Source organism: Tachyglossus aculeatus, chromosome 2 (assembly GCF_015852505.1).
Source record: "Tachyglossus aculeatus isolate mTacAcu1 chromosome 2, mTacAcu1.pri, whole genome shotgun sequence".
Taxonomy (NCBI): Eukaryota; Metazoa; Chordata; class Mammalia; order Monotremata; family Tachyglossidae; genus Tachyglossus; species Tachyglossus aculeatus.
The window spans coordinates 2,447,069-2,465,623 of NC_052067.1; positions in this window are offsets into that span (position 1 = coordinate 2,447,069).

An 18,555-nucleotide genomic window follows, 5' to 3' on the forward strand; every position below is an offset into this window, starting at 1 on the left:
AAGACTAACACCCTCCCAGCGCCCACCTTGCCCGTATCAACCCAACACCCTCCCTGACCAACACACACCATCGTAGCTCTACCCAGTGTCTATACTGTCTCAACCTCATCCAATGCCAACGCCAAGCGCTCCGCAAAAATTATAATTCATCAGACAATCAACCAACACCATCCCGGCACCCTTCCTGCCCAAACGAATGCCAATCCGATGAGAAAAAAGAGGGCAGGGCACATTTCCTAACGGGCCCGAGGCCTCCCAGCAACGGGAAGGGCGGGATTCCTTCGTGTCTTGGAACTCCTCGTCTCCGACTCCTAGCCGACGACGGGGTGTCCAGTTTCTCTCCGCAGATGCCGGCATCCCCGACAGAAAAGGCTTATTATTTCTGGTCGTCATTTTTTCCAATTTTGACAAAGATCCCAATCACTGCAGATTAGGCTCGTGTAATAACTCAATTAATAAGCTTTCGACAATAGAAACATGCCATTTTGGTTCAAGAAACCCACCCCCGGCTCATAGTTCTCCAGGAAACGTCTTTCATGCCCACATATTAAATTTGATCCCGCCACCCTGTTTTATAAGACTTTGTATTCATCCGCTGAAGAAAAGATGCTTAATCTATATCATTCCGACTGAACAGCTTGCTTAGCAAAGCTGATAGGTAGGGGTTTAGAATATATTCACCGAATACTTACTTTGTATATTTACAAAAGAGGGAGATTTGAGGGAGTTACCCAAAGCAATACTCCCTTTCTGTCCCCCTTTTCATTCAGCAGATTTATCTGTCACGAAGAATTTAAGTTCCATATTTTCATCTGTCAGTTGTGAAAAGGCCTGTCAGCCGGGGCTTACGCTACCGTTTGCCAAAAGGCTTCCAGCCCACGGTGACAATACAATCTCATATTTGTGCTCCGAGACTCCATAATCCCTACTTTCCTCTTCGCTGGGTCAGTTATGATCGGGTTTAAGTTGCAGATTTCGTTTCTCCCCCAGATTTTGCTGATAAATGCTATCAGCGGGAGGGAAATGAAATATGGCAGGTTTCGGCTCTGATTACGTAGACAGAGGCTGCCGTGGGGTGCCAGGGGTGGGACGGGGTGGGGAGACCGGAGCCGGATTAGGGGGCAGAGGGAGAGAGAAAGAGAGCGAGAGAAGGAGGGAGAGCCTGGGGTTGGATTAAGGGACGGAGAAAGAGAGAGCAAAAGAGAGAGAGGGAGAGAGAGAGACCATATTTTGGGGATGGCGAGAGATCTTGGGCCTGAGAGAGATGAGAGACCATGGTCGCACTATGGGATGGAGATTCCCCCTTCCTTCCTCTCCCCCTCGTCCCCCTCTCCGTCCCCCCCATCTTACCTCCTTCCCTTCCCCACAGCACCTGCATATATGTTTGTACATATTTATTACTCTATTTATTTATTTATTTTACTTGTACATATCTATTCTATTTATTTTATTTTGTTAGTATGTTTGGTTTTCTTCTCTGTCTCCCCCCTTTTAGACTGTGAGCCCACTGTTGGGCAGGGACTGTCTCTATGTGTTGCCAATTTGTACTTGCCAAGCGTTTAGTACAGTGCTCTGCACACAGTAAGCGCTCAATAAATACGATTGATGATGATGATGATGGAGAGAGATGGTGGTCGTGATATGTCAGAGAGAGACCAGGGTTGCCTTTCGGGGTGGAGAGAGAGAGAGAGAGAGACCATGGTCGTACTATGGGATGGAGAGAAATGGTCTCCATCCCCCCCCGCCCTACCTCCTTCCCCTCCCCACAGCACTTGTACAGATTTATTACTCTATTTATTCTACTTGTACATATTTGCTATTCTATTTATTTTGTTAATGATGTGCATCTAGCTTTATTTCTATGTATTCTGATGACTTGACACCTGTCCACATGTTTTGTTTTGTTGTCTGTCTCCCCCTTCTAGACCGTGCGCCCGTTGTTGGGTAGGGACCGTCTCTATAGGTCGCCAACTTGTACTTCCCAAGCGCTTAATACAGTGCTCTGCACACAGTAAGCGCTCAATAAATAGGCTTGAATGAATGAATGAATGAATGAGAGAGATGGTGGTCGTGATATATCAGAGAGAGACCAGGGTTGCCTATCGGGGTGGAGAGAGAGAGAGAGACCATGGTCGTACCATGGGATGGAGAGAAATGGTCTCCTCCTCCCCATCCCCCCCCCCGCCCTACCTCCTTCCCCTCCCCACAGCACCTGTACAGATTTATTACTCTATTTATTCTACTTGTACACATTTGCTATTCTATTTATTTTTGTTAATGGTGTGCATCTAGCTTTATTTCTATTTATTCTGACGACTTGACACCTGTCCAAATGTTTTGTTTTGTTGTCTGTCTCCCCCTTCTAGACCGTGAGCCCGTTGTTGGGTAGGGACCGTCTCTATAGGTTGCCAACTTGTACTTCCCAAGCGCTTAGTACAGTGTTCTGCGCACAGTAAGCGCTCAATAAATAGGCTTGAATGAATGAATGAATGAATGAATGAGAGAGATGGTGGTCGTGATATGTCAGAGAGAGACCAGGGTTGCCTTTCAGGGTGGAGAGAGAGAGAGAGACCATGGTCGTACTATGGGACAGAGAGAAATGGTCTCCTCTTCCCCATCCCCCCCACCCTACCTCCTTCCCCTCCCCACAGCACCTGTACAGATTTATTACTCTATTTATTCTACTTGTACACATTTGCTATTCTATTTCTTTTTGTTAATGATGTGCATCTAGCTTTATTTCTATGTATTCTGACGACTTGACACCTGTCCACATGTTTTGTTTTGTTGTCTGTCTCCCCCTTCTAGACTGTGAGCCTGTTGTTGGGTAGGGACTGTGTATGTTGCCAACTTGTACTTCCCAAACGCTTAGTCCAGTGCTCTGCACACAGTAAGCGCTCAATAAATAGGCTTGAATGAATAAATGAATGAATGAATGCGAGAGATGGTGGTCGTGATATGTCAGAGAGAGACCAGGGTTGCCTTTCGGGGTGGAGAGAGAGAGAGAGAGACCGTGGTTGTAATATGGGATGGAGAGAAATGGTCTCCTCCTCCCCATCCCCCCCCGCCCTACCTCCTTCCCCTCCCCACAGCACCTGTACAGATTTATTACTCTATTTATTCTACTTGTACATATTTGCTATTCTATTTATTTTTGTTAATGATGTGCATCTAGCTTTATTTCTATTTATTCTGACGACTTGACACCTGTCCACATGTTTTGTTTTGTTGTCTGTCTCCCCCTTCTAGACTGTGAGCCTGTTGTTGGGTAGGGACCGTCTCTATAGGTCACCAACTTGTACTTCCCAAGCGCTTAGTCCAGTGCTCTGCACACAGTAAGCGCTCAATGAATAGGCTTGAATGAATGAATGAATGGTCATGATATGGTAGAGAGAGATAGAGAGATGATTGCATTTCTAGACTGTGGGCCCATTGTTGGGTAGGGATTGTCTCCATCTGTTGCCGAATTGTACTTTCCAAGTGATTAGTACAGTGCTCTGCACATAGTAAGTGCTTAATAAATATGACTGAATGAATGAATGAATTATGGGGGAGAGAGAGAGAGAGAGAGAGAGAGAGAGAGAGAGAGAGAGAGAGAGAGAGAGAGACAGAATGGTAATATTTTGGGATGGCATTTGTTAAGCGCTTACTAAGCACTGATGGGATTGAGAGAGAGAGAAAGTGAGCAAGATACTCACTTTGGACATAGTAGCATTCATTCATTCATTCATTCATTCACTCATATTTATTGAGCGCTTACTGTGTGCAGAGCACTGTACTAAGCGCTTGGGAAGTCCAAGTTGGCAACATATAGAGACGCTCCCTACCCAACAGTGGGCTCACAGTCTAGAAGGGGGAGACAGACAACGAAACAAAACATATTAACAAAATAAAATAAATAGAATAAATATGTACAAGTTAAATAAATAAATAAATAAATAGAGTAATGAATACGTACAAACATATATACATATATACAGGTGCTGTGGGGAGGGGAAGGAGGTAAGGCAGGGGGGATGGAGAGGGGGAGGAGGGGGAGAGGAAGGAGGGGGCTCAGTGTGGGAAGACCTCCTGGAGGAGGTGAGCTCTCAGTAGGGCCTTGAAGGGAGGAAGAGCAATCATTCATTCATTCATTCTTTCATATTTATTGAGCCCTTACTGTGTGCATTCACTCATTCATTCAGTCGTATTTATTGAGCACTTACTGTGTGCAAAGCACTGTACTAAGCGCTTGGGAAGTACAAGTTGGCAACATATAGAGATGGTCCCTCCCCAACAGTGGGCTCACAGTCTAGAAGATAAAAATGTTTACGACCAGAGTGGTCAAAATTAATAATTGAGTAGATATGTAATAATTATTCATATAGCCATGAGATCCCTCTTCTAGACAGTAAGCTTGCAGTGGGCAGGGAATGCGTGTGCTTAATGTTATATTGTACCCCCCCCAAGCACTTAGTACAGAGCTCTGCACACAGTAAGTGCTCAATAAATCGATTGAATGAATAATAATTTTGGTATTTGTTAAGCACTTACTACGTGCAAAGTACTGTTCTAAGCACAGGGGAGAATACAAAGTTGTCCCATGTGGGGCTCACAATCTTAATCCCCATTTTCCAGATGAGGTAACTGAGGCACAGGGAAGTGAAGTGACTTGCCCAAAATCTTGTCCCCTGAATGAACGATGAACGAATGTCGAGAAGGGGGTAAATAGGATCATAAGTGCTAGAATTGCACCTTTTATTCATCTCCCTCAGCCCCACAGCACTTAAGTCCCCCCGTGGGACAACCTGATTACCTTGTAACCTCCCCAGCGCTTAGAACAGTGCTTTGCACATAGTAAGCACTTAATAAATGTCATTATTATTATTATTATTAAGTCCATATATGTCATTTATGGATTTATGGATGGATTTTTATTAGAAGAAGCAGGATTGCCTAATGGCAAGAGCACGGGAGTCAGAGGACATGGATTCTAATCCTGGCTCCACCACTTTGCTGTGTGACCTTGGGCAAGTCACTTCATTTCTCTGTGCCTCAGTTACCTCATCTGTCAAATGGGGAATGAGACTGTGAGCCCCACGTGGGACAATCTGATTACCTTGCATTTACTCCAGTGCTTAGAACAGTGTTTGGCAAATAACACTTAACAGATACGATAATTAATATTATTATATTAATGTCCGTCTCCCCATCTAGACTATAATAATAATAATAACATTTATTAAGCGCTTGCTATGTGCAAAGCACTGTCCTAAGCGCTGGGGAGGTTACAAGGTGATCAGGTTGTCCCATGGGGGGCTCACAATCTTAATCCCCATTTTACAGATGAGGTAACTGAGGCCCAGAGAATCAATCAATCAATCAATCATATTTATTGAGCCCTTACTGTGTGCAGAGCACTGTACTAAGCGCTTGGGAAGTCCAAGTTGGCAACATATAGAGATGGTCCCTACCCAACAGTGGGCTCACAGTCTTGAAGGGGAAGACAGAGAACAAAACAAAGCATATTAACAGGCTTTGGAGTCAGAGGTCACGGGTTCAAATCCCTGCTCCGCCACTTATCAGCTGTGTGACTTTGGGCAAGTCACTTCGCTTCTCTGGGCCTCAGTTCCCTCATCTGTAAAATGAGGATAAAGACTGTGAGCCCCTTGTGGGACAACCTGATCACCTTGTAACCTCCCCAGTGCTTAGAACAGTACTTTGCACATAGTAAGCGCTTAATAAATACCATCATTATTATTATTATTATATTAACAAAATAAAATAAATAGAATAGATATATACAATCAATCAATCGTATTTATTGAGCGCTTACTGTGTGCAGAGCACTGTACTAAGCGCTTAGTAAAATAAATAAACAGAAGTTAAGTGACTTGCCCAAAATCACACAGCTGACAATTGGCAGAGCCGGGATTTGAACCCATGACCTCTGACTCCAGAGCCCGTGCTCTTTTCCACTGAGCCACGTTGCTTCTCTAAGCTTGTTGTGGGCAGGGAATGTGTCTACCAACGCTGTTATATTGTGCTCTCCCAGGCATCTAGTACAGTACTCTGCACACAGTAGTCAATAAATACAATTCCTTGGCTGCTTGATTGACTGAAGGGATGCTCTGTCAATCAATCAATCGTATTTATTGAGCGCTTACTGCGTGCAGAGCACTGTACTAAGCGCTTGGGAAGTACAAGATGGCAACATATAGAGACAGTCCCTACCCAACAGTGGGCTCACCCTGGATGCTGGGAAATTAACCAGGAAAATCATGTTGGAGGAGAAAGACTTGTACTTACCAAGCGCTTAGTACATCATCATCATCAATCGTATTTATTGAGCGCTTACTATGTGCAGAGCATTGTACTAAGCGCTTGGGAAGTACAAATTGGCAACACATAGAGACAGTCCCTACCCAACAGTGGGCTCACGGTCTAAAAGGGGGAGACAGAGAACAAAACCAAACATACTAACAAAATAAAATAAATAGGATAGATATGTACAAGTAAAATAAATAAACAGTAAGTGCTAAATAAATATGATTGAATATATATATATATATTTGTACATATTTATTACTCTATTCTACTTGTACATATTTATTCTATTTATTTTATTTTGTGAATATGTTTTGTTTTGTGGTCTGTCTCCCCCTTCTAGACTGTGAGCCTACTGTCGGGTAGGGACCATCTCTATATGTTGCCAATTTGGACTTCCCAAGCGCTTAGTCCAGTGCTCTGCACACAGTAAGCGCTCAATAAATACGATTGAATGAATGTGGGGTTCAGGGGCGTCTGGCGTGGGGAGGGAGGGATTCCAAGCCGGGGGAAGAGCGTGAGGCAGGAGACGGAGGCGGGAGAGCGAAGAGTGAGGTACAGTGGGAGGAACGAAGACAGAGCCATGAGGAACAGCGGGAAAAGAGAGGAAAAAGGGCAGATGGGGACAGGGGTGGAGAGCCGAACAAGCTGACTTGGAGGAGTTTGGATGCCACGCGGAGACACGCGAGGCCAGAGGAGACTTTTGAGGAGGGAAGAGACGTGGGCTGAGAGAAGCGTCAGGTGGATGATCCGCGTTTTATTTTATTAGTATGTTTGGTTCTGTTCTCTGTCTCCCCCTTTTAGACTGTGAGCCCACTGTTGGGTAGGGACTGTCTCTATATGTTGCCAATTTGTACTTCCCAAGCGCTTAGTCCAGTGCTCTGCACATAGTAAGCGCTCAATAAATACGATTGGTGATGATGATGAAGTAGGGACCTGGAGTGGGGAGAGGCTAGAGTCTGGAAGACTGCCGGCTGTGTGACCTTAGGAAAGTCACTTCGCTTCTCTGGGCCTCACTGACCTCACCTGTAAAACGGGGATTAAGAGCACGAGCCCCACGCGGGACAGGGACTGTGTCCGACCTCATTCCACCGAGCGGCGTGGCTCAGTGGAAAGAGACCGGGCTTGGGAGTCAGAGGTCATGGGTTCGAATCCCGGCTCCGCCACTTACCGGCTGTGTGACTTTGGGCAAGTCACTTCACTTCTCTGGGCCTCAGTTACCTCATCCGTAAAATGGGGATTAAGATTGTGAGCCCCCCATGGGACAACCTGATCACCTTGTATCCCCCCTAGAGCTTAGAACAGTGCTTTGCACATAGTAAGCGCTTAATAAATGCCATTATTATTATTATTATTCTCGTCATCATCATCATCATCATCAATCGTATTTATTGAGCGCTTACTATGTGCAGAGCACTGTACTAAGCGCTTGGGAAGTACAAATTGGCAACATATAGAGACAGTCCCTACCCAACAGTGGGCTCACAGTCTAAAAGGGGGAGACAGAGAAAACCAAACATACTAACAAAATAAAATAAATCTTGTCTAATGCCGCCGAGTCGTTTCTGACCCACAGTGACACCACGGAGACATCCCTCCCAGAACGCCACGCTCTCCATCCGCCATCTTTCTGCTCGGATATCCACGGAGTTTTCTCCGGGAAAATACGGAAGTGGTTTACTATTGCCACCTTTCCAAGTGGTAAATTCCAGTCTCCATCCTCCTCCATCCGCTGCTGCCCAGCACGGGGGAATTTTGACTCGTAGCCACGCGCTAACCACTGCCCAATCTAGGAAAGAAACGGACAGGCCTCGGCTTGACTCTCGCTCCCGTAGCCGAGACTGGTAGAGGACTGGAAATTCTCCAGATCTGACCCTCAGAGGGGACCATCCTGATTAGCTTTTAGACTTTTAGACTGTGAGCCCAATGTTGGATAGGGACTGTCTCTATATGTTGCCAATTTGTACTTCCCAAGCGCTTAGTACAGTGCTCTGCACATAGTAAGCGCTCAATAAATACGATCGATGATGCTGATGATTAGCTTGTATTTGCTCCAGAGCTTAGAACGGTTTCTGGCACGTAGTAAGCGCTTAGCAAATACCGTAAAAAGAAAAAGACTGGCGAGGCCAGCGGACGGTATTTATTGGGCGTTGCACTAAGAGCACTGTACTAAAGCTCTTGGGAAAGTACGCTGAGGTTGGTAGGAGAAGCAGTGTGGCTTAAGAGAAGCAGCGTGGCCTGGTGGAAAGAGCCCGGGCTTGGGAGTCCGAGGTCCTGGGTTCTAATCCTGCCATTGCCAATTGTCAGCTGTGGGACTGTGGGCAAGTCACTAGCTTGGGGATGACGACTGTGAGCCCCAGGTGGGACAACCTGATTACCGTGTATCTACCCCAGCTTGGCACAAAGAAAGCGCCTAATAAATGCCATAATTATTAGTATTCTTTCTGCCTCAGTTACCTCATCTGTAAAATGGGAATGACGACTGTGAGCCCCATGGGGAACAATCTGATTACCTTGTATCTACCCCAGAGATTAGAACAGTGGTTGGCACATAGTCAGCGCTTAACAAATACCATTATTATTATTATTAGATGTGATCCCTGCTCTCAAGTAGCTTCTGACTAACGGGGGAGACAGACATTAAAACAAATCATAGGTAGGGGAAACAACTGAGTATAAATATCCGTATTACGTGGTGAGGGGGTGGGAATACCTAAGTGCTGAGGGGTTGGGAGTAAGTGAAGGGGAGAGTCAGGAGAGAGGGAAATTGGGTTGGGGGAGTAAGGTGAGCTTAGTCCAGGATGAGAGAGGATTTCCACAGGGCTTCGAAGATGGGGAGAATAGACGTCTGATAGATATGGAAGCGGAGGGGGTGGCTCCAGGCCAATCAATCAATCAATCAATCATATTTAGTGAGCGTTTACTGTGTGCAGAGCACTGTACTAAGCGCTTGGGAAGTCCAAGTTGGCAATATATAGAGACGGACCCAACAGCAGGCTCACAGTCTAGAAGGGGGAGACAGAGAACAAAACAAAACATATTAACAAAATAAAATAAATAGAATAGATATGTACAAGTAAACTACATAAAATGATGAATAATAAATAATAATCAATAATAAATAAATACATACATAAATAAAAATGATTAATAATAAATAATAATAATAAAATAAAAGGATGAAATGAAGTCCCTCGCAGAGCAATAATAATAATTATTATTATAATTATTACAGCCCCTGTGCTGATTGTCAGGCCCGGAGCGATGTGATCTAGAAAAGGGCAGCTGTCCTCAAAAAGTGTGGGCCCCACGTGGGACAACCTGATTGTCCTGTATCTACCACAGGGCCTAGAACAGTGCTTGGCACATAGTAAGTGCTGAGTAATTATTATTATTATTATTATTATTATTATTATTATTACGCCCCTGTGCTGATTGTCGGGCCCGGAGCGATGCGATCTAGAAAAGGGCAGCTGTCCTCAAAAAGTGTGAGCCCCACGTGGGACAACTTGATTGTCCTGTATTTACCCCAGGGCTTAGAACAGTGCTTGGCACAGAGTAAGCGCTTAACAACTACCATAATAATAATAATAATTGCTATTATTATTACGGCCCCCGTGCTGATTGTCGGGCCCGGAGCCATGCGATCTAGAAAAGGGCAGCTGTCCTCAAAAAGTGTGGGCCCCACGTGGGACAACCTGATTGTCCTGTATCTACCCCAGGGCCTAGAACAGTGCTTGGCACATAGTAAGTACTTAACAACTACCATAATAATAATAATTATTATTATTATTATGGCCCCTGTGCTGATTGTCAGGCCCGGAGTGATGCAATCTAGAAAAGGGCAGCTGTCCTCAGAAGGTGTGAACCCCACGTGGGACAACTTGATTGTCCTGTATCTACCACAGGGCTTAGAACAGTGCTTGGCACACAGTAAGTGCTTAACAACTACCATAATAATGATAATGATAATTATTATTATTATTATGGCCCCTTTGCTGATTGTCGGGCCATGATAATAATTATTATTATGGCCCTTGTGCTGATTGTCAGGCCCTGAGCGATGTGATCTAGAAAAGGCAGTGTCCTCAAAAAGTGTGAGCCCCACGTGGGACAACCTGATTGTCCTGTATCTACCCCAGGGCTTAGAACAGTGCTTGGCACATAGTAAGTGCTTAAACAACTACCATAATAATAGTAATTATTATTATTATTACACCCCTGTGCAGATTGTCGGGCCCGGAGCGATGCGATCTAGAAAAGGGCAGCTGTCCTCAAAAAGTGTGAGCCCCACGAGGGACAACCTGATTGTCCTGTATCTACCCCACGGCTTAGAACAGTGCTTGGCACACAGTAAGTGCTTAACAACTACCATAATAATAATAATTACTATTATTATTACACTCCTGTGCTGATTGTCAGGCCTGGAGCGATGTGATCTAGAAAAGGCAGTGTCCTCAAAAAGTGTGAGCCCCATGAGGGACAACCTGATTGTCCTGTATCAACCCCACGGCTTAGAACAGTGTTTGGCACATAGTAAGCACTTAACAATTATGCACCAGATCCAACCTCTCCCCCTTCTAGACTGTGAGCCCATTAATGGGTAGGGACCGTCTCTATATGTCGCCAACTTGTACTTCCCAAGCGCTTAGTACAGTGCTCTGCACACAGTAAGCGCTCAGTAGATATGATCAAATGAATGAATGAATGACCGATTACCATAATAATAATAATAATTATTATTATTATTATGGCCCCCTGTGCTGATTGTAGGGACCGGAGCGATGCGACCTAGAAAAGGGCAGCTGTCCTCAAGCAGAAGCTTGGAAGAAATCCCGGCTCCGCCACATGTCTGCTGTGTGACCTTGGGCAAGTCACTTCACTTCTCTGGGCCTCAGTTCCCTCATCTGTAAAATGGGGATGAAGACTGTGAGCCCCTTGTGGGATAACCTGCTTACCTTGTATCTACCCCAGCGCTTAGAACAGTGCTTTGCACATAGTAAGTGCTTAAGAAATACTAACATTAATTAATTAAGTGCTTACTATGTGCAAAGCACTGTTCTAAGCGCTGGGGGGAGACAAGGTGATTAGGTTGTCCCACGTGGGGCTCACAGTCTTAATCCCCACTTTACAGATGAGGGAACTGAGGCCCAGAGAAGTGAAGTGACTTGCCCAAAGTCACACAGCTGACAAGTGGCGGAGCTGGGATTTGAACCCATGACCTCTGACTCCAAAGCCCGTACTTTTTCCACTGAGCCACGCTGCTTCTCTTGTATCTATTTATATAAATAGAATAGATATGTACAAGTAAAATAAATAAATAAATAGAGTAATAAATATGTACAAACATATGCATATATACAGGTGCTGTGGGGAAGGGAAGGAGGTAAGGTGGGGGGATGGAGAGGGGGAGAGGAAGGAAGGGGCTGAGTGTGGGAAGGCCTCCTGGAGGAGGTGAGCTCTCAGAAGGGCCTTGAAGGGAGGAAGAGAGCGAGCTTGGCGGATGGGCAGAGGGATTGGGGGCATTCCAGGCCCGGGGGAGGATGTGGGCCGGGGGTCGATGGCGGGACAGGCGAGAACGAGGTACGGTGAGGAGATTAGCGGCGGAGGAGCGGAGGGTGCGGGCTGGGCTGGAGAAGGACAGAAGGGAGGTGAGGTAGGAGGGGGCCAGGGGATGGATGGACAGCCTTGAAGCCCAGGGTGAGGAGTTTCTGCCTGATGTGCAGATTGATTGGTAGCCATTGGAGATTTTTGAGGAGCGGAGTAACATGCCCAGAGTGTTTCTGGACAAAGACAATCCGGGCAGCGGTGTGACGTATGGATTGAAGAGGGGAGAGACACGAGGATGGAAGATCGGAGAGGAGGCTGATACAGTAATCCAGACCAGATAGGATGAGAGCTTGAATGAGCAGGGTAGCGGTTTGGATGGAGAGGAAAGGGTGGATCTTGGCAATGTTGCGGAGCTGAGACCGGCAGGTTTTGGTGACGGCTTGGACGTGAGGGGTGAACGAGAGAGCGGAGTCGAGGATGACACCAAGGTTGCGGGCTTGTGAGATGGGAAGGGTGGTAGTGCCGACCTTCTAATGCCAACCTTCTCACTGTACCCCAACTCATCTATCTCGGGCCCACGATTTGTTTCCAACCTGGAACACCCTCCCTCCTTGAATCCAACAGACAATGACTCTCCCCACCGCTTCAAAGCCTTATTGAAGGCCCATTTCCTCCCAGAGGCCTTCCCTGCCTAAGCCCCCCTTTTCCTCATCTCCCCCTCCCTTCTGCCTCCCCCTGACTGAGTCCCTTTATTCATCCCCCCTCCCTGCCCCACACCACTTATGTCCTTATCTGTCATTTAATTATTTCTATTCACGCCTGTCTGCCCCTCTAGACTACAAGCTCATTGCGGTCAGGGGATCAATCCATCAATCGTATTTATTGAGTGCTTACTGTGTGCAGAGCACTGTACTAAGCGCTTGGAAAGTACAAGTTGGCAATATATAGAGACGGTCCCTACCCAACAGTGGGCTCACAGTCTAGAAGGGGGAGACAGAGAACAAAACCAAACATATTAACAAAATAAAATAAATAGAATAGATATGTACAAGTGGATGTGTCTGTCTTTCGTTGTCTCGTACTCTCCCAAGCACTCAGTACGGTGCTCTGCACACAGTAATAATAATGATGGTGTTTGTTAAGCGCTTACTATGTGCAAAGCACTGCTCTAAGTGCTGGGGGGGGGGGGATACAAGGTGATCAGGTTGTCCCACGTGGGGCTCACAGTCTTCATCCCCATTTTCCAGATGAGGGAACTGAGGCACAGAGAAGTGAAGTGACTTGCCCAGAGTCACCCAGCTGACAACTGGCGGAGTCGGGATTTGAACCCATGACCTCGGACTCCCAAGCCCGTGCTCTTTCCACTGAGCCACGCTGCTTCTCACAGTAAGCGCTCAGTAAGTACGGTTGAATTTTTTTTTTTTACTCTATTTATTTATTTAATTTATTTGTACACATCTATTCTATTTTATTTTGTTAGTATGCTTGGTTTTGTTCTCTGTCTCCCCCTTTTAGACTGTGAGCCCACTGTTGGGTAGGGACTGTCTCTATAGGTTGCCAATTTGTACTTCCCAAGCACTTAGTACAGTGCTCTGCACATAGTAAGCGCTCAATAAATATGATTGATGATGATTGATGATGAATGAATGAATGAGTACGCCACCCAAATCCATTCAACAGCCTCTCTGCGCTCCATTTTTCCAAATTTTCCCTCCTGGCTCTTTCCACTGGGCTTTTTTGGGGGGGCATTCCCATTCTTTAGCCTTTTGCAGTCCTATGGGACTTGGCCTAAAACTTCACAGAGAATCAGGCCTGGAGACAGAGAGAGATGGGGGTGCGGCGGGGGGGAGGCGGCGTGGGAGGGGAGAAGCCGAACTCGGATTTCTGGGTACTCCGGAGGCGTTGCGTAGAGCAGGTGAACCAAAAAAGCTAATTATACCTCCCTGAGAACCCAGCCCGCAGACATTCAGGGGAAATGCATTTCTTTATTGAAGCTCGCTTTGAAAGAAAAGCCAGTCCTTTAAAAGCAACATGGCTTAGTGGAAAGAACCCGGGCTTGGACAGCCAGGAGACCTGGGTTCAAATCCCGGTGCTGTCACTTGCCTGCAATGGGATCTTGGGAGGGTCACTTCACTTCTCTGAGCCTCAGTTTCCTCTTAATAATGGCATTTATTAAGCGCTTGCCATGTGCAAAGCACTGTTCTAAGCGCTGGGGAGGTTACAAGGGGATCGGGTTGGCCCGTGGGGGGCTTACAGTCTTAATCCCCATTTTACAGATGAGGGAACTGAGGCCCAGAGAAGTGAAATGACTTGCCCAGAGTCACACAGCTGACAATTGGCGGAGCCGGGATTTGAACCCATGGCCTCTGACTGCAAAGCCCGTGCTCTTTCCACTGAGCCACACTGCTTTGCTGCTTCGCTGATAAAATGGGGATGAAATTCCTGCTCTCACTCTCTCCCCTTTAGACTCCAAGTCCTTGGAAGATAGGGACTGTAATAGGCAAGCAGTTTCTAGACTGTGAGCCCACTGTTGGGTAGGGACCGTCTCTATATGCTGCCAACTTGTACTTCCCAAGCGCTTAGTACAGTGCTCTGCACACAGTAAGCACTCAATAAATACGATTGATTTATTCCCCAGGCCTGGGATTCAGAAGGTCATGGGTTCTAATCCCAGCTCTACCACTCATCTGCTGTGATTCATCACTTCTCTGGGCCTCACTTACCCCATCTATAAAATAATAATAATAATAATGGCATTTATTAAGCGGTTACTACGTGCAAAGCACTGTTCTAAGCGCTGGGAGGATACAAGGTAATCAGGTTGTCCCACGTGGGGCTCACAGTCTTCATCCCCATTTTACACATGAGGTCACTGAGGCCCAGAGAAGTGAAGTGACTTGCCCAAAGCCACACAGCTGACAAGGGGCGGAGCCGGGATTTGAACCCATGACCTCTGACTCCAAAGTCCGTGCTCTCTCCACTGAGATACGCTGCTTCTCCCATCAGCATGGGGATTGAATGGGGATAAAATGGGGATAAAATGGGGATTGAGACTGTGAGCTCCATGTTCGGCAGGGACTGTAACCAACCCGATTAGCACCCAAGTGCTTAGTACAGCGCTCTGCACACAGAAGCACTCAATAAATACGATTGAGAGAATGACTGCGATTGAAAGAATGAATGAATCGATAATCCCATTTTACAGACGAAGGAACTGAGGCCTACAGAAGTAGAGTGACTTGCCTAAGGTCACACAACAGACAGACTCCTTGCCAATTTCCCTGCCTCCTGTCTCTCCCCACTTCAGTTAAAACTTCACTCAGCTGCCCAGATGATTTTTCAACAAAAACATTCAGTCCATGTTTCCCCACATGTCACACAATGTCACACAACAATGTCCCCATGTCACACAACAGACAAGCGCCAGCCAACGTGTCTGCTGTGTGACCTTGGGCAAGTCACTTCACTTCTCGGAGCCTCAGTTCCCTCATCTGTAAAATGGGGGTGATGACTGTGAGCCCCACGTGGGACAACCTGATCACCTTGTATCCCCCCAGCGCTTAGAACAGTGCTTTGCACATAGTAAGCGCTTAACAAATGCCATTAAAATAAAAAAAAAGATTCGAACCCAGGTCCTTCTGATTCCCAGGCCTGGGCTCTATTCACTAGGCCACGCTGCTGACTGTGTGCACAACACTGTACTAAATGCTCGGGAGAGTACAATACTACAGAAGCAGCGTGGCTCAGTGGAAAGAGCCCGGGCTTTGGAGTCAGAGGTCATGGGTTCAAATCCCGGCTCTTCCAATTGTCAGCTGTGTGACTTTGGGCAAGTCACTTCACTTCTCTGGGGCTCAGTGACCTCATCTGTAAAATGGGGATGAAGACTGTGAGCCCCCCCGTGGGACAACCTGATCACCTTGTAACCTCCCCAGCGCTTAGAACAGTGCTTTGCACATAGTAAGGGCTTAATAAATGCCATTAAAAAAAAATACAACAACCCTCAGAACTCCAATAGACCAAGACGTGCTTTGGGTATGCCAAAATTCCTTTTTTAATTAACACTGATTCTCCCCTGTTTCCCCCGTAAAGAGAGGGCGGGAGGTGGGTGAGGGAGGGTTACCTCCACACCAATTAAAATAATACGAAACTCCCATGAAGGCAAAGCATTTCATTCCCTTCATCACCAAACCCCCAACAAGAAGGCGGGCCCCCCTCTTGCGTTCTTACCCCAAGGACCTTATAAAATCCCACTGGAGAACCGGTTATGGCCCTAATGAGAGTGAATCAACACGGGTTTTCCATCATAAACAGAAATATTCAATCTCATGAAAGGAGACTCTGTCGCGGGTATGGGTAGCCCCCCAAAGTTTTCTGTCTTTCTAACTTCCTGTTCATTTATTTCCATCTTATTTTTCCCAACAAAGATCTCCCTGACCCGCCCAGACCATCGTTCGGGTCTATCGCGTCGTGTCTATTGAGCCCGTTGTTGGGGAGGGACCGTCTCTATATGTTGTCAACTTGTACTTCCCAAGCGCTTAATACAGTGCTCTGCACACAGTAAGCGCTCAATAGATACAATTGAATGAATGAATGAATATCGTGTGGAGTCCAAAGGCGGAACGCCCTTTCAATGCTCTGACTCAATTTCCCCCATCTGTGAAACGGGAACAAGTCCTTCAATTCGCTGAGTCCAAGAGCCCGCGTGGAGAGGGAGACCAGCAGAAATCTTCCTGCATCCCTCTCAACGATGGGAACGAAGATCGATGAACAGATGAGACAGCAGGCTCATCAAATATCTTCCTCCCTTCAAGGCCCTACTGAGCGCTCACCTCCTCCAGGAGGCCTTCCCAGACTGAGCCCCTTCTTTCCTCTCCCCCTTGTCCCCCTCTCCATCCCCCGCATCTTACCTCCTTCCCTTCCCCACAGCACCTGTTTATATGTATATATGTTTGTACATATTTATTACTCTATTTATTTATTTTACTTGTACATATCTATTCTATTATTTTATTTTGTTAGTATATTTGGTTTTGTTCTCTGTCTCCCTCTTTTAGACTGTGAGCCCACTGTTGGGTAGGGACTGTCGCTATATGTTGCCACCTTGTACTTCCCAAGCGCTTAGTACAGTGCTCTGCACACAGTAAGCGCTCAATAAATACGATTGATGATGATAAGAGAAAGAAGTGAAATGCAGGCCTGATTTCAGATCGGTTCGGTTTGGGAAACCTTTCAAAACTTTGCGACGCAAAGAGTGTGGCCTACCTTGTAACCTCCCTGGCGTTTAGAACAGTGCTTTGCACATAGTAAGTGCTTAATAAATGCCATTATTATTATTATTATTATTAGTGAAAAGAGCCCAGGCTTGGGAGTCAGAGGACCTAATAATAATAATATTAGTGATATGTGAGACTGTGAGATATATAGACTGTGAGCCCACTGTTGGGTAGGGACCGTCTCTATATGTTGCCAACTTGGACTTCCCAAGCGCTTAGTCCAGTGCCCTGCACACAGTAAGCGCTCAATAAATAAGATTCATTGATTGATTGACATTTGTTAAGCGATTACAATATACCAAGCACCTACTAAGCACTGGGGTAGATACAAGGTAATTGGGTTCGACACAATCCCTGACCCATATACAATAGCACAATAAACAGACACATTGTCTGTCCACAATGAGCTTACAGTCTAGGGGGTGAGCAGACATGAATAGAAATAAATAAATGACAGATATTCATTCATTCATCCATTCAATCGTATTTATTGAGCGCTTACTGTGTGCAGAGCACTGTACTAAGCGCTTGGGAAGTACAAGTCGGCAACATATAGAGACGGTCCCTACCCAACAATGGGCTCACAGTCTAGAAGAGAGAAGCAGCGTGGCTCAGTGGAAAGAGCCCGGGCTTTGGAGTCAGAGGTAATGGGTTCAAATCCCGGCTCCGCCAATTGTCAGCTGTGTGACTTTGGGCAAGTCACTTAACTTCTCTGTGCCTCAGTTACCTCATCTGTAAAATGGGGATTAAGACTGTGAGCCCCCTGTGGGACAACCTGATCACCTTGTAACCTCCCCAGTGCTTAGAACAGTGCTTTGCACATAGTAAGCGCTTAATAAATGCCATCACCATCATCATCATCATCATCAATCGTATTTATTGAGCGCTTACTGTGTGCAGAGCACTGTACTAACATCATTATTATTATTATTATTGTTATTAGAAGGGGGAGGCAGGCAACAAAACAAAACACGTGGACAGGTGTCAAGTCATCAGAATAAATAGAAATAAAGCTAGATGCACATCATTATATGATGTGGACATAGGCGGTGTGGGGCTGGAAAGGGGGATGAATAAAGGGAGCAAGTCAGATGACGTAGAAGGGAGTGGGAGAAGGGGAAAGGGGCGTTTAGTCAGGGAAGGCCTCTTGGAGGAGACGGGCCTTCAATAAGGCTTTGAAGGGAGGGAAGAGTGATTGTTTGGGAGATTTGAGGAGGGAGGATTTTCCAGGCCAGAGGCAGGACGCGGTCCAGGGGTCAGCGGCAAGACAAGTGAGGTGGAAGCCCGGTGAGAAGGTTAGCGACACCAGAGGAGTGGAGTGTGTGGGTTGCTTTGCAGAAGGAGAGAAGTCAGGTGAGTTAGGAGGGAGCGAGGGGATGGACGGCTTTAAAACCAATAGGGAGGAGTTTTTGTTTGATGCCGAATT